Here is an 18,052-nt window from a genome sequence, read left to right as displayed (position 1 = left end):
CATAATCAGGGTTTGACATGAGGAGATGTGTTGCTGTACATCTCAGCTCGCTGTAAATTCACTTCCAATGTACTCCTGTCTGCTGCTGGATGTCCTGAAACAGGCACACTTGGGATGATTGAATTAATTTAATGAAACAATCTGAAGAATTTTCTATTTCATTCAGCTTTAGGGTAATTCTGAACCCCAATGTCAGACTGGAAGTTTAATGACCAGCATGATCAGGCCCACCATAGGCTCTTAAACAACTAGGATATGGCTTCATGTGGACTTTCAAAAGTTATCCCAAAATTACTACAAAATTTTTTTCAGCACCTACTAGCCTGCTCCACAGAGCAGTTCTTTTTGCTTCAGTACAACTTAAGTATTTGGGAAGACCTGAGTTTTTTTCACTCACCCAAATGTGATTTTCTGTGGTGTCACTTTTAGGCTATGCAGATACTCCAAGACAAAATACAGGACTCCTACAGAAATGCTGTAAGAGTGTGAAAAATACTTGCTTTATGAGAAAATTTGGGAGTTGTAAGATCACAAGTATTAACCACATCTTTAATTTTCCTCCACATTTACCTAAAACCAGCAAATTTGAACACATTTTTGAGTCTTCGCTGCTCTTGTGGCAAATATACTCATGTCCAGTTGAAAGATGAATTTGCAAACACCCAAAATGACCTGAAATGAACAAACAATCATTTTTCCTGCAGAGTTTGCACAGGTATCTGCTTTATGGAGCTCTTAGTAAGGTAAAAATCATCAAGAGAGAATAAATATTTAACTTGGGCTGCAATGGGAGAGTATATTAACACACCTCTGCAGTTCTGGGTTTTTGCTGGAATTCTAAGCAGAAGTGGCAAGAAACCATGAAAAAAAAAAGTCTTCAAACTGTGCTTAGATTAACTACAATGCCATTAAGACATACCATGTATCACTTGTTGCATATAAGTTTTATTGAACAGAAATACTCAACACTACATAAATTTGGACTTTCCAGCATATACTAAGCAAAGGTTCCCAGGCACCTTAATTTATGTGATAAATCTAATCTCAGTTTGCTGTGAGGCTGGCTGTGAAACAGCCATGAGCCCCATATGGCAAGTGAGGAACTGGAACATCCAAGAAGAGCCCCACCAGCAATATTGCAAAGGAATTTATGGCAGAGGTATGATTTAATCCAAGTTCCTTAATCCCCAGCCTGTCCCTGAAACCCAGCTTGCAAGTTTATCTCAGCTGAGTCAGTGGAGTTTTTTCTGCTTCTTTTCACTGTATATCTCAGTTTGGAAAAAAACAAAACAACAAGGAATAAGATAACTCTTATTTCTCAATAGGGATAGGCACCTGCTATCAGTTGGACACTTCCAAGTGTCCCCTGAACTCAGCACTGTCTCCCTGAAACCTTGTCCCATGAATTTTTGAAGTATGTGTAGAGAAGAAAGTCCCATCAGTGCAGAGGAAATTACTACTTAAAACACAAATACCAAAGTTCTTCTAAGCTGGCTGGCTGACAAAAACCATTTTTGTTATCCTGGATCCCAAAGCCAGTGGCTCCTGGAGACAGACCCAGAAGACTCTGCTGGGTCAGACTTTAGGTCAGGCTTTGCCTCCCTTGAGCTTGGACATAAACTTTGTTCTTTTGTTTCTTTATATGAGGGTTTTATTGGGTAGGGTGCTGCCCTTTTTTTTTTTTTTCCCTCTTTTTTTTTCTTTTCCTTTTTTTGGTTTTGACTGGTTTGTTTAAAAATCAGCCTGTAGGAAGGAGTATGCAAGGATATCAGTTTTGACACCATTGTTGGCATTGTATATATGACTACCATCTTCTGTAAGGACTTTGGGCAAGAACTGTGACCTCAGCCAACTTTGACCCAAGCCATTGCATGCTGCTCTCTCACTTGAAGGTCTGACAGTCCTGTGAGACCTGTCCTCAGTCCTGCCAGCTCCTCCCTAGCCAGGTGAGGTTCCCTATTTTCAGCAGCACAGGCACCCAGGTGTCCCAGACTCCTCAGGAAGCAGAGCCACTGTTGTGTGTGTCCAAACCCAGGCAGGGTTTGCAGCATCTTTGCAAGCACAGGACACTTGTCTCAAGCCTGGTGCATGTTTTTCTCCCTGTGCTGGCCACAAACAGCTGTGTGATCAGGTGCTGCTTGGTGAGCAGGGGTGTGTGAGAGACGATGCACACAGGCACTGGCATGTGCAAATGTGGCCTCTGGTGAACCCTCAGTACTGTTTCATTACCTGAATTCTTTTAATTAGCAAACATCTGCCAGCTCCTGTTCTCTGTCAGGATATTCCACTGTTGTTCTCTTTGTAGTGCCTTTCATAACAAATGTAAACAGGCGGAAGAAAAATCGTGCTGTTATCATCTTTGGATTTTATGAGTAGCTGGGACTGTTTAAACTATAGATTAACTTTTACAGGCCCATGTCTCTCCCCCCACCATGTGTGAAAAGCCAGCTTTCCTGGGTGGGTGTGTCAGGTAAAGATCATTTTAGCAGATGTTTAAAATGGGGGAGCCTTGTTTCACAGAAACTAAAATCCTAACACTCATTTCATCTCCCTGTCTGTGCTTTGTCACCTCTCCTCCCCACAGCCTCAAATGAGTCTAATCCCTGTGTGCTACCATGATTGCAATGCTGGGGAGTGGTCCTCTGGGAAATTCAAGAAAATTTGTATTTTCTTGCTTTTTCCATGTCAATGCTACTTACAGAGCTGCACTTCTTATGGCACACAACTCCAGATCTCTGACAAAGCACATATATAGAGACAGACTGTGAATATCTTGTCCAGCCAAATGTGAATGACATGTCTGCCCAATGGTGAGTTGCCTGGGAACCCTGAAGAGTGCCTGCAACAGCAATTCTTCCATCTGAGTGGTGTTGTGGGAGCACTGCACGTGCAGGACTGCAAGGTGGACACCTGCATAGCCAAGCATATCACACATTAGGTGCAGCCTGGGTGCTCTGCTTCTACAGCCTCACACAGAATGTTTTATGAAGACACATCACTCTCCCACCTCAACTGACTAAGATGCTTTTGTTTCCACTCAGCCTGAAAATCAGCTGTCGTTGAAAAAATGGAAAGAGATACCATACATTCACTGACTGCCTGCACTTGTCCTGCATTCTAATCTATTTGAATTGTCTACATTTAAAGATTGCCCAAAGAACTAAATACAAAGACACAGAGAAGCTATTCTGTGTAGGAGATCTTCTGCAGTTGCCTTCTCTCACACCTCTGTACAAAATAAGCAGAGCCTGTACCTCCAGGATTTCACTTCAGGTGATGCAAGCCAGCAACAAGAATTAAGAGTAAAATATACACAGTTTGAAGCACCCCAGTGGCTCAAAGTCCTCGTCCCCTGTGTCTTTTCCCACATAATCTTTCGCCTTTAAATACACCTCCTTTCTCTTGGAACATTATTTCAACTTAATCTGCAACCTTTGCTTTCTGGTTCTGACTGATTCCTACCTCCAAAATCCCTTTATGCAATCAATTCTTCCCCTCAGCAATGAAAAGCGCCTTAAAACTTAGAAGCCCATCTCTGCTGGCTAACCCCCTTTTTTTCCCCATTATGCTGCTCTTTCAGCTCCAGTCAGTTCTGCCATTTCCATGATCAGTTCCCAAGAGGACGTCAAATGAGGTCCCAGGTGAGACATAGACTATTCTTTTCCTGGTCACATCATAATAAGTTTCATGTACTTCTCAGGGCTTTGAAGGTTGAAAGCAGTTTCTATTACTCATTAAAAGTGAAGTCAGCGGCTGATGTGGCTGAGCTAGGCTTGGAAAAAGAGCCTAGGTGTGCTGGAGGCAGACTGAAGGAAGGGCTTGAACAAACATTCCTTAGTTCAGGGAAAGATAGAGACAGTCCCACCAAAAAATACAGAAGCAAATTTCATCTTCGCCACAAATTTCCTACAATCTAATTTTATTTTTTTTAAATGTCAAGATTTTAGCAGTGTCTTCTCTGAGCTGGGATTAACTATCCAAGTTAACTATCAACATAAGCACTTGTGAAGAAAAGTCAGACCATGGATACTACAGAGAGATGGTTTTTCTACATCAACCTTTTCTAAAGTGCTTGTAGCCACACAGAACATCTGAAGTGTTTGAACTTGTGCAATTAGAACAAGTTGTCAGGGACACAAAAAGCTTTTCAGAAGAGCACAGAAGCTGCCTCTATGTTATCTACCAGTGTCATATACCTTCAGCCTAGGAATCATCAGAGCCTAGGCAGCAGGATATGAAATAAAAATCTTCTACGCCAACCCTATTTCAGCAAGCTGCGATTTTTTTTTCTCTAATAAACCCTCTTCCCCGCAGCTTTTCCTTCTGTCTCTAAGTTCTTCTTTTTTTGTTCTCTGCCCTCTGTACTTTTTCTATTTTTCCCCCATTTCTTTGTCTTGTCCCTCCTCTCCCCTTATTTCTTTTCCCTTTTCTTTCTCTGCTCCTCAGCAGCAGAGGTTCTCTCCATATCTCTGTCCCTCCTCAGTCCCAGTTCTTTGATTTCTTTTTCTTTCTTGCCTCTTTCCTATTCTTCTCTCTCTTTGACCTGAATTAGATTGTTGCAGTTGTCTATGCCAAGCCAAGAAGCCCTAATTTCTAACCTCATTCCAGTACACAAACCTCTTTCCTATTCTTTTGAATTTATATTCCATTTTTTAAGGAAAAAGACAAGACAAAAAGTTATCCTGAATAAATATTCTGAGATTCAGCACTTGGATCTAGAGTTTTGGTTCCATGCCCTGTGAACACTGTGTCCAGTTGTGAGAGTCAGATGAATTTTCTCAGATTTTGGCAAAGGTTGGCAGCTGGCAAAGCCTCATGAATGGCAGACTTCTGGTTCTGGATTTTATACACTGGCTTTATTCTGAATCAAAACAAAATATCCAAAATTTGAAATGCTATAAAAAAAAATTACTCATGACATTTAGAGTATATGGCATCAGAAAAAAACACTTTAAAGTAGAACTGGAAATGAATCCTTCCTTTCTAAGTACTGAGATGAGATGTTCTTCCCCATCTGTGCAAAATTTTCATTAATTCTAGAGGATTTTTCAAACTGCTCAGAAAAGGCAGGAAGAAACGGTGACAGTTTGAAGATCTTTGAGAAATGGTGCTGTGATTTTAAATGCCTTGCATTTGTATGGTCCCTGGGTACACACTGCTGCTCTGCAGTACATCATGACAAACAGGATCAAATGTCACCCTAGCCTTGGCATTCTATGGACATAACTGAGCTAGATTTAAATTAGCTAAAGTGACCTCTCCTAGCACCACAGTTATGGTAAAATTTGATCCCCATGAACCAAAGGAAGCAGGGAGATAATTTGCCCTAAACAAGGCCTCTTGTGTCTTGTCTTCACAGTTTGAAGGTAATCTAGGTTTGGCTGCAACAGCTGGAGTCTCTAGATTGATTTCTACAGGGTGTGAGCAGTTGGGGAGGAATAATTGTGTCCTCTGTCCTCACTGTCCCTAGCCAGCCTGAGCACCACAGACCAGATTTCAGCTGGCATTTGCAGCACAAGCAAGCCAAGCTGAGAACTCATACATTTCACCCTCTTCTGAGCAAACACCTCTGCACATCCATTGCTGAGCTGTCTCTTCCGTGGCAGGAGCCCTGGGACAGTAGCAGGAGGTGTCCTGCATGGAGCTTGGGGCACACTGAGACTGTGTGTTACACTCAGCACTTTTTGTTCATGGACAGCTGAAAGGACCAGGCTGCCACATGGACATCTGAGGAAACCATTTGCTCCCAGCCCATTTGAATCTAGGAGGCCCATCAAACAAGCACAGCCATGGCTTGTCCTCTTCCACAGGCAGGGACGTGCTCCCACACAGCCCTGGGAATGGCCATTTGAATTCACAGACCAACCCCTGCCCACAATGGACAGAGGGGCTGAGGCATCTACACTCACTTGTGAGGCTCAGGCTTCTGCAGAAGTCTGCCATCACCCCCTTGGGATGCCATCACCCCCTGTCCTTGTCTATAGGACACATGGATGGAGAGCCAGGGCCAGACTAAAGTGAATACTACACCTGTGTGTGTCCAGCAGAAAGTAAGCAGGGCCTCTCAAAACCCAGTGATCCCTCTGTTACAGGATTCTTTCCTCCTTCTCCCACAAGTCATCTGTAAGTGGCTCTGTCACTTTCTCGAATTTTGGAATGTGCTATGACAGTCCTTTAGATTTAATTTTTGTAGATCAGGAATGAGAAGCAGTACAGATACTTCAACAGACAACTCTCATAGAATCCACAGAAGACAGGCTGGAAAGAAAATACAGAGAGGAGGGGTAAAAAGATGGAAGCTGGCATGACAGAGATGAACAGAAGAGTAAATTGAGAGGCAGTACAAAATTATCTGCTCTACAGAAGCTGTGGAATTTGGTTCTTACTAACTGGAGAGGCCTTAGACCATGGCCAATCCATTCCTAAAAACCCTCTCATGTACCCACTTGTACATCACTGGCAGAAGAAACTAACAGCTCAGAAAGCACCACAGACACAAAAAGCTTGGTGATTGATTTAGATACATCATCCTCACCATGTCTTACAGAGCAGGGTACTTCTCATTTTATTTGCTCGTGAAACAGACATGCCAAAGGACCAAGTTTCTTGACTGAAGATGAGTGAGCAAATATGGGGAGTGAAGTGGCCCTCTGGATTTCCAGCCCACTGCCTAGGCAGCAGCTTGAGCACAGACATTGGAAATGCTGCTAAGGGTTGAGATGACACCATCTGAAAAGGTTTTTCCCTAATTTACATAATAATAAATACACGTATAAGTGGAATTAACTAGCAGGTATTTTTTTCCATCTGTTTGTTTTAATTATTTCAAACAGTAGTGTTTGTAAATGTGATCGACACTAAACCTTTATTTAGACTGTGCTTGGAATAAGTGTATCCACATTAAAATTAGTAACCATAACCTATAAATCACAGGTTGGGTTTGATTATGAATGTTACAACTGCTATATTAAGCTTCCAAACAGAATGAATTTCTTGCTCTAGAAGACCTTGAGAAGTTGTGCATTTCTAATGCAGAATGAGATCCACAGACTGGATCAGCTGTTTGCAACAGCTTTAATTTCTGAGAATTGGATTTTCTCATTGCAGCCAGTTTAAGTACATGCTGAGAGACAGAATGCAAGTTATATTCCCAATACTGCATATGCGAACTCTGCCACGACAGGGGAGATTTTCAGTAGTACAACTGAAAATTTGGCACCTCACGCCTTTCAACTGTCACTGAGAGTTGGATGCCTTGCTTGTTGTTGTTCTTTGTGCATCCAAAAAAAGCCTATATTCAATTATGTATTTTTATGGAAGGGACAGGGCTAGATTTCTAAATACCTTCTAGCTCATACACTATTGAAAATCCAAAGGATACCAATTATTCCAGAGGGAGTTCAGTTTACTACTTTTTTATTCTTTGATTTTACTTCATATCAAGACCAAGTATCAAAATTACATTCTCTTAGGACTATAGTTTTCCATATTGATCCTGCCTTTGTTATCTCAATGGCTTATTTGTAAGGCAGGAAAGATATGACTAGGCATATGTCACTGTGGAATACAGGAAGATTCACTGAGATTGATGCAAAAGCAAAGGACAAGCATCAACCAATCCAGCTGTCTGAAAGCCAGGGCTAATGTTAACCAAGAAGCACATTACTGTGATTCCATCAGAGTGTTCTTTTATTTATTTAACTTTCCCATTTTCATTTTTTATTTGGGTAAGATAATTGCCTATGATAAGCTCTCTCTGTGTAGGTGGGAAGCATGCAGAAAGCCAGCCTTTAGACTGGAATATTTACACTAAGCCTAAGCATTAATGATGTGTAATGGCCAGACCATATTTGCATATTGAAATGATCTCAATTAAAATCCTTTATCAGATGACTTCAAAGAGAGAACCTCTCAAACTGCAATATACTTTTCCATGAAACATGGCCTATTAGGGATTTAATGTGTTTATCTGCATTTCTAGAGACAATAATTTTCGTTTAATTTCATAAGTAATCAAAGATACACTTCTTTCCTTAGGCTCTGTACCACAAAATTATTTTATCTTTCTTTGTAATGCTCTTACTGAGCCCTGAACTTCTTTGAAGGACAAAAACATGAAATAGTCAACAGAACTTGAACTAAATAATGCTTTGGCCTTCAATATTTTTTTCTCATCCCAAGCATCTAAGTACATTACAAAGATTTACAATGTCTAAAATAGATAAGAGACTTAGAGAGTTGTCTTCACCACCACTGGAAGACAATCTACTCTGAGTAGGCACACAAAAACTTTTTATGGCATTGAGAGGCAGAATACAAAGTGAAGAGTCTTTGCAAGAAGCAATAAAGTAACCTGCATAAAGAGGGCAAAATGCAATAAAAAAGAAAAAAAGAAAAAAAAAGATAATTCACCAATTTCTTGATAGATTTCCATTCATTAAAAAAGTCTCCAGCCACATGTAAATTTTAAATCTTATGTTTGAAAAGGCTCTATGCAGTTTGAAAAGAGAAAATTCTGATAGTCTTTTTAAGGACTTCAGTTATTTTCACAATATTTTGAAAGATCTCTTTGTTGAAATAAAGACAGTGGCTGGAAGATATAACATTTCATTTAACAGAGTGAAAGTTAACACATACAAAGCATTTGAAAACTGGTTTTGATAATCAATTATTTTCTCTCTTGTAGCTAGGATCTGTCATTGAAAACCTGTGTGGAAAGTATTTTCTTGATACTGGGTTCTTTATTGTTTTCTAAAGCCACATGAGTCATTGTTACTGAGGTCCTGGACAAGAACTGTGCCTTCATAAAAATAAACTTAAGTTCCAAAGACACAAAGATTTCAGCACAGAGATTTTTTTATCCAGAATTTCTCATGGGAACTAGTGCCACCTGCAATTCAGACACCCAACAAGAGGGAAGGAATGATACAGTACCATGATTTGAGTGGCTTACCAACCCTTGTAAATAAAAAATTGCCAAAGCAGAGGCCCTATTTCCTTGAGTCTAATGCTACATTTTCTCATGCTGTAAGGAGTGACAATCCTGGAGTCACCTATTAGGGATAAACTCCCTCAAATTACCCCACATATATCATAAGAGGCAGTGCACACAGGGAAGCAGCTGCCACACATCAGCTGCTCTGGGGTAATTACAGGTGTATATTCTCACAGTAACAGTGGGGGCACTTCCTCATCTGCCACTTCAGGGTAAATAAAACACCTTGCATTTATGGCAGGGTAAGAGCAGAGACAGCCTAGTTACCACACAGCCACTGATTTACAGCAGCTTACTCCTTGTGTGTGCACTCCTGCTCCTCAGCAAACCCAAATAAGTTGAATTAGCTCACCTTAAACTTAAAATTTTCACTGTTTGAAATAATTTCTTATCTGTAATGCCAAGGGTCTTTCACTAAACAAGAAAATGAAAGCTATTAAAACAAAGAATTTATTTTTGCAAGAAAGTGCAGGCAAGTGTTTGGTTTTAATTAAGTTAGGAGTGAGATGGGTTGGTAATAATTTTAAAATAAACTCAAAGTCTTAGGTTCTGCCTGTACTGTGACTATGGCACTACAGTGTTCAGGCAGTGTTCTGACTGTGAAATTCGAAGTCATGGAGTCCAACAGAAAATCGAAGACTACAACATATTGGAATCAAACTAAAAATAATAGATGAAACTTACTGCAATATCTCTCTTGAACCACCTGTGTGGATTTATGGGATCAGCCCAGATTTACCTACAGAAAAGAGTAAATATGATTGACATTGAAGAGTCTACAGTCTGAAGTGTCTTTATCTAAAGAATTTCTTTTAACTTTAATAACAAAATATATTCTATGGTATATTTAGCAACCTTATTGACTACTATTAGAGGGTAGCAGTAGTATCTTGAATTTAGTATTACTTGTGCCTAGTATTAGTACCAGATATTGATGGTACTAAATATTTGTACTAGTAGTGGTAATATTTATCTGGTACAGACACCAGAAGACAATCAGAGCAACCTGCAAAGCATTTGCCAGCAGAATACTGCTGTGAACCAAAATAGAGACAACAGTGTCAGTGAATCTGGGGCTGAACCCATCAGAAGACAACCAAGAGTAGCCTACAAAGCATTTGTTGCCATAATCCTACCACTGAATCAGAAATAGAGACACGAGTGTCAGTCAGTTTGGAGGGGTGCATACACATTTCCAGTGTGCTCTTTGGAATTATTTATTCCTTGACAACCAGCCTTCCATTATAGGTATTGGGCTAGCAAAAATGCCTCCATCAGCTGAATTATAACACCAAGTTACCACCTGTTTTAGGAGGTGCAACATTCCCCTTGGGAAGCAAGAGCAGAAAGAAGGGCTACTGAAGAAAGAAACTCTAAGGCATTAGCAGCAGAATACCAACATCCCCTTTAGGTTAATGCTTCTCATTTTATTTGGAAGCTTGAAAAACATTACCATCATTCATGCTTTGCTGTAATGGGGCAGAGTGATTAGAACACCTTTTTATATTAAATGCACATTTTCCTTTCAATAATATCCATGTTAAATAAGAAGAATGCCATTCAGCCAGTCAGCAAGGATTTATTTTATCCCTCGTTTTTAAAGGTTTTTATAATTTTTGGTTTTGTAGACAAACTGCACATGAAGACTGTCAATGTACACTGGCTTTGAAAGGAGAAGAATAAGAAGAGAAGCTCTTTCAAAATGTAGTGGATGCTGCAAGGAGAATAATTGATTACTGCCAAATAAGATTTCTGAAAATTTATCATTCAAAACAAGAGGTCACAAAGACTGACATTGACAAGGGAAAGCCTTCAAAAAGCAGTATGAGAAATTCAGGCAGAATATCCTCCTGCAAAGGACTGTCATTGCAGAATAAAATGGTCTTTGTTGAAGCCAGTAATAGATGTAAATGGTGAACATGGTTCAAGAGGGAGCTGAATACGTTTGGAGCAGGGAGCGAATGTAGCCATGCAGTCATAAGAGAGATAATTGTGCATAAGATGGTCAGCTACCATACCTGGTGATTTGTATTTTCTGCTGCCAGAGGGAAGGGTTTGATGGACCATGTGCTTTTCTCTGGGCTATTATTACTTTTGTGTCTGTAAAAAGTGCCCTCTGCTATCACAGCAGCCACAGTAATAAAATGTAAGTTAATAATATTATTTATCCTGCAACCATCACTCATGTTTACTGCTCAATCACATCTTTTTCCCTTCCCACTATACCTCCCTCCTATTTGCATTTGAAGGCTAAAATCTCAACAAAAGCTATTTAGTGTGTGGGTTTTTCCAGCTCTCACTGTCCCAGCTGTGCTCTGTTGTGATGCACACACACACACACAGACACACATGCTCAGATTCTGTCCCGAGATCTTTCTCTTCTTATCTCCTCTGTCTACCTAAAACTGTGTTTGAAATCACTGCACAAGAGAGGGCCAGGAGTCTCTCCATGTTTACCTCTGAAGGGGAATGCTTGTCAGATTCCTACTCAACCAACAATTGCCAAACCAGCAAAACTCAGTTGGCAAAGCCATGACTACTGTTAGACACTTATGCCACCTTTAGCCCGGCTGCATCTAAACTGGAATATTCCTAATATCTCAAAATGGAGTCACAGTGACTTGGAAAAGGGTTTTAACTGAGACACAAGCTGAAATCCATCCCAGCCCAAAAAACTGGATCACAACTCTCTCATGTGCTTAATGTTTCCTCTATCCTCCAGGGGCAGGAGGGAATGGCAGAACACAAACCAGAGAAAATACTCCAGTGAGTCTGGCAGGCACACTAACACTGGTGGTGAATTATACCACTTTCAATCCTATTTGTCAAAAAAACAGAAGAGGTGAAGAAAGTCAGCAACTTTTTAAATTCTATAAACCACCTAAACCAGAGTATTATCTCAAAAAAAAAAAAAAAAAAAAAAACACAACCAGAAAATTGTCTATCAGGTTTTGTGTTTAAAAAGAAAAGAAACTATCTTCTTAAATGGGGTTTTTGCTTTACATCACTAGTCCCAACCAAAATAACCCTTACTGTAGGAGTCTCCTACACACAGCTGATGCAGGCAGGTAGATGAAGGAGCACAGAAGTGAAGTCACACACCCATGGAAGGTGCACAGAAGTGAAGTCACACACCCATGCCCTCCCAAACTCAGCACTAAGGCACAGCAACCCTCATCCCAGCTAGAGTAAGACATTTTCCATTTCACACCATTCAGGAAACAAACCCCACAGCTTCATTTCAGTCAACACAGCAACATCAGTATTTACCTAAACAGAACACAACTGCCTCCCATCTGGTTTTGGTATGAAATCTGCTGGATAGATCTGCTGGTTCTGGCTGGGATAGAGTTAATTTTCTTCATAGTAGCTAATATTGAGTTGTGTTTTGTACAGTGTTGGTAGCACAGGGCTGTTTTTGTTCTTGCTGAGCAGCATTTACACAGAGCCAAGGACTTTTCTACCTCTCACCCCACCCCACCAGTGAGTGGGCAGGGGGTGCACAGAGTTGGGAGGGGACAGGGCCAGGAGAGCTGACCCCAGCTGAGCCAAGGGATAGCCCAGACCACATGGTGCCATGTTTAGCACATAAAGCTGAGGGAGAAAGGCAGCAGGAGGACATTTGGAGCCCTGCTGTCCTGAAGGAGGCTGAACACCTGCCTGCCCATGGGAAGTGGGGAATTAATTTCTTGGTTTGCTTTGCTTGTGCCCTCAGCTTTGGTTTTACCTGTTGAACTGTTTTTATCTCAAGCCACAAGTTTTCTCACTGTTACTCTTCCAGTTCTCTCCACTGTTCACTGTGGAGTGGCTGTGTGGAACTGTGGTGCTGGCTGGTTAAACCACAACAATTTCTACACTTCATGGCAGGTGCCATTCTGTGATTTTATGGTATTTGATTAGAAATGCACAAAATGGATTAAAATGTTCTGTTTGTGACAGCATAGGGTAGACTGGGGAAGAAAACCATTAATACTTTGTAACACAACATAGAACCATTCTCTGCATTTCTTTTGCAGACTCCTTCCAGCTATGAAGCACTTTACAGAACCAAAAACCTTGTCTATCCAGCAATTTCTGACTATGCACACAAATGTGAAACCCCTTCACTCATCATTTCCCTTAATATCTCAGCTTCGGTTTGCATTGAAAGTTCATGCTCCTGCACTAACTCCCATTTAAATCCCATTTTTTTGGATTTTGTGAGATTTCTTTTGTCCTGAAGAATTTACAGTCTCCCTAAACAAGGAAAGATAATCCTTGCTTGTGTTCTGCAGAAGGGAAATTGAGGCCCAGAAGTCTTTTTCGTACTGCTCACACTCATGACTTAAAATTATTTCTCCACTAAAGCATAGAATTATCAAGATCCCATAAGTTAAGAGAAAGACCAAGCACACACCTTTGCTTTCTGAAATGGTATTGTGGGAAGAACAGTTGAGAAGGAAAAGCAGGAAATCAAATATTGAGGGGATCAGTGACCAATAGAAGCACCTATCGTTGCGTCAGAATTTTGAAATGCAGAGCTCCTTGTGTCCTTTAAGGAAGGTTTTCTGTAGCAATGGGAACTACTGTCTAACTTAAGAATCCCATGCAAAAAGAAAACTTCCTGTAAGAGTCCAAAGGTTTTGCCCATGAGAAGATAAGGGCTCTTCACTTCCACCTTATTAAAAGAAAAATATTTGTTGTCAATCCTCTAACCTTCATGTAATTAGTTAAAATGCAGGAATTCATCTTCAGTAATGTCTTGCTCTTCTTTAGGCCTATTTATTCCCCTCTCCCACTCTTCCTCTTAGACCAAGATTCACTTCATTAGTTCAACAGATAGGGCTGAATCCAAACCCCAATTCCAAACACATTTGGCAACTAAGGAAATTCCAGTCAGTGCCAGCTTTAAAGGCTGATTCTGAAAGACATTAAGCAGTCTTACAGCAGCCACAGAATACAAGGTCCTTTTGAGAAAAAATCCCCTTTCCCTTCATCTGTGCTTATTAGAGCTCTAGAGACTTAAATGAAAGTACTACTGCACCTGCAGCTTTTCAGAAAAACACACCCTTCTTCACACTGCTATGAAAACCAGGCCAACAACAAAAAAGAAGTAAAATTTCATCTTGAAAACAATGAGGCTTCAGGTGTGAGGAAGGTCATCATCCAAAGACAGTACAGTTCACAAGTGAAAATGGGGACAGAACTCAGCCTGAGTTCTTTATGGTGATGGCAGATGAGGGCTGGCTTTAAATTCCTAGGTAGAATTTTGAAAAAACTGAGGTTTGAAAAAAAAAAAAAAAAAAGCCAAACCCAATGTCTTTCTATTCATAAACTAAGTAAATTTGCCCCAGAAAGCACAAAGATGCAAACACAGAGGGCTGCAGTGTGCCATTTTAAGGGTCAGCAGAATGGTTCAGTAGAATGGTTCATGAAGGAGTATATTAAACAACTTTCCCCTCCTCTGTGTTAGGATATCATTAATGCTTCTTTGTTTTAGTAGCATGAAAGGACATTCCCAATATGTATGCCAGACAAGGATACCATACACTCTCAGAGTCTTTATCTGAAAGTGTTGTTGGTATTTTTTTCTGAATGTGTGTCCTATCCATAGGAGAGGGCCTAGCAACAATGCAGTGCTTTTCTTTTCTTTTTTAAAGTATGCCATTACTTCTAAGTGTTGTGGTCTTCTTTGTAAAGACATTTACACTAGAAAGTGAAGAGTACTTTACAGCACCCTGCAAATTTCCATAAATAACAATTGGCCATGAGAGTTTCTTTTCACCTATTCCACAGAGGGGGATATGCAGAGAAGAGCCAGAAAAGGTGGAGATCACTTTAAAATGCTTCTCTCTGTCATTTCCAATACCCCGCCTAATTCAGCTGGGCCAAAATGTCACTTGAAGTGAGCTGAAGTAGAAGCTTTTTGTGTGTGTATGGAACCACATCCAGCTGGGAGAGCAGTTAAATGCTTGCCCATCCCCTTAACTCTGGGCATGTAAATTCAAGACGAGGAGAGCTGTTTTGAGTTCTTGGCTGGAAATCACTCCCCACACCTATACTTTAATGCATCTCCTGTACGTGGTAGTTTGGCTGCTTTCTCTGCCCACCATCTGTTCCCATGGCACGGTGCCTGCTCACAAGTTGGATGATGTATAGGTGCCAGGCAACAATGCTTTTCCCTGGGCAGGCTGCAGTTGTCCCCTCCTGTGCAGGGAGGCCACGCTGGGAGCCAGCAGCAGGACACTGGCACCCTGCACCTCTGGGCTCTTGCTCACACCTGTTGACACTTGAGTGCCAGAAAGGGACTGCTTGAACAGGGCAGTTGTTCAGCTCCCCATGGGGGATCAGCAGTACCTGGAAGTATACCCAGCCCCTGGCCCTGTCATCCTCCTGTGCCTTGAGCCACTTCTCTTCCATGGTCCCATACGGATATTTAAGTGCAGGTCAATGCAAGCCTTGCATTTTGCTCATGTCCCAACTAAGGGACTACAAATTTAACATTCATTTCACAAGCACACCCAGCATGCTGCAGATCCAGGCCAGCATCTCTTCTCCTTTCCACATTTCCATATCCACAGGGATCACCACTCCAAACCTCACCTGTGGACATTATGTTTTCAGTGTTTAGATCAGTCCCTCTTCACGGATCAGGTTAAACCACATGCACCTATCATTCAGCTTCATGGGTAAAGCTTGTTCTTGTAGCTTCTAGAGTAGGAACAATTTCTACTGATGGAAAAGGATATCAAGAAATTCATGTAAGGTGGAACATCACAGATGAGTTTGATGTGTTTTTAAAACAGTGTGTTTGGGGAAGGGAGGCTTTCCAATCCCTGCAGTGGGTGCATGCAGAAATTCAGTGGCTTAGAGAGGAAAAGGACTTATACACACTAGCTAGAGCTAAAATGTGTAATTTCATAAGGAACTGGGGAAAGATTTGGGCAAGCACAGGGACTGGACCAGAGCATTCTTCTCTAGGGAAAAAAAAAGCAACAAATTTAAACCTTAATCTTAATCCTTGCCTCTAGCAGAACAGATAACTAAAATCAGATTTTTTGCATATCCTTGTAGCTAAGAAAACAGCTTTGCTGAGAAGGAGCGGGTAGGGGCTGGTGGCAGGGCTTTGCTGATAATATCAGGCCAAAGAAGCTGAGAAAAGAATAAGAGAGGCTCCACCAGTGCCACACAGACCCACCATCTGTGGGTTACATGTATCTTTAGCGAAGACCAGAAGGAAGCAGGAAACCAGTAAAATATTTCCCTGATGCAAAACCTCTGGGGAACCATCCAGAAGAGATGGAAATTACCTCAAAATGCTTTCCTCTCTTTCTACCCTGTTATGCCTACCTCAACTTACTGAAAATCTTATTGCAAAAGGCAGCCAAAGTGCAAATTTTTGCTTATGATAAAATGGATGCAGCTGAGGCTGTAGGTGCTGGTTGTGCATCCCCTCGGAGACAGTGGAGGGAACGGTGAGAGCTTTCCAAAAATTCAAGTATCAACTGGATTCAGAACCCAGACCTGGAGCATTTTCAGCAGGGTCTTTTTAGACATTGATTTGGGTGTGGGTGTGGATTTTGTACCAGAGGTACCTGCACAAGACTATCTTTATATTATATATATATTTATATATATGCTGAGTCTCGTAAGATTATAACTTTTAATTGTTACAACCCTGGCTTATAAATACAGATGGAGAAAGGCTGCAGAGGACCTGATACATGGCTTGGTGAGAGGGACAAGATCTGTTAAAGACATCAGACTCTGTCCTGCAGGAATACAGCCAGTAGCTGCTGGTTTCCCTGAGCCCACCTGGGCACCAACCACCCAAGCCTTGCACACCTTAGTGCCCTTGGTGGGAAATAAGAGAGATGCAATCACGAGAGTTACTGCACATTTGCTGCCTGCTGTTACCAGGTAGCTGCTATTTCATTTCTATGAAATATCATAACTATGTAAATAACTCAAGTAATAATTGTAAATGGATGGCTGTACTAAGGGAAGTGGGGGCAGGAGCCATAACTGTGCAGCTGCTAAGGCTGTGAAAATTCAACCTTAAGCAGCCCAAACATTCATTTTACAGTGTACACCACTGATTACTTAATTACATCTAAAATATAAGTCAGATCACTAAAAACTCCAGGGAGTAAATTACAAGAAGCTATGAAGCAATGTGCATGCACACACTCTACTTTGACTTTAAAAAATTATTGCTTTCCAATGGCCATGAAGGATTTTTCTATTTCTGTTCTGCAAAACATCATTATGTTACAAACAGGTAAATATTTCTAAGTAATATTAGATGTGCGTGGGAGCATCCATCTTCAGCCTTTCACTGTGGACTCTCACTAAAGGTTCTTATCTTTATGTATATTTGAACAAGAAGATCTACATATGCTTGATCTCGGTATGAACCTCTGTATGACCTGATTTTGTTGCCATGGCCACCAATTAGACCAGCCTTGTTGACTGCAGAACAACAGTCAAAGCATCTCTATTAAGTTCTGAAAAAGAATGTAATATTTTATCAGCACACTACACCATCTTATCCTTGTGGGAGTGTTGTACTGTTTGTTTCTTCAATTAGCTTTGTATTTAAGCATCTAACTTAAAAAACAGGAAAAGGGGGAGGGGTGCACGAAGCAATGGCTATGTGACCAGCCAGAAGGGTCACTTTTTACTTTTTTGAGTATCTGCTTTTGTTTTCCAGGTTTCCTTCTCTTAGAAAGTAGAAGACAGACAAATAATCCCTTTGCTTCATTGAGATTAGCATAAATTTTTTTTCTTTCAGTTACTGTTTTTAAGGATCCCATCAGCATTTTCCCAAATGCAGTTTTTTTTTTTTTTAAATATTCTCTCTTCCAGTTTGTGACAAATCAGTAGAGAGTTGCCTCAAAAGCTCATTTAGCAAACACTGCTTGTCAAACTAGCTTTGCCCTGCACTAAGTGTGTGTAAAGATACTGAATACTTTCACGTACAAGAAGACAGTTCACTGCCATCAAATACTATATTTTGTTAATGCCTACCTGAAAAAAAACCCAAAAACAACCAACTTGTCATGTACTCGGTTTACC

Source organism: Oenanthe melanoleuca, chromosome 3 (genome assembly GCF_029582105.1).
Source record: "Oenanthe melanoleuca isolate GR-GAL-2019-014 chromosome 3, OMel1.0, whole genome shotgun sequence".
In the NCBI taxonomy this organism is placed as follows: Eukaryota; Metazoa; Chordata; class Aves; order Passeriformes; family Muscicapidae; genus Oenanthe; species Oenanthe melanoleuca.
Note: the sequence above shows the minus strand (reverse complement) of the source record.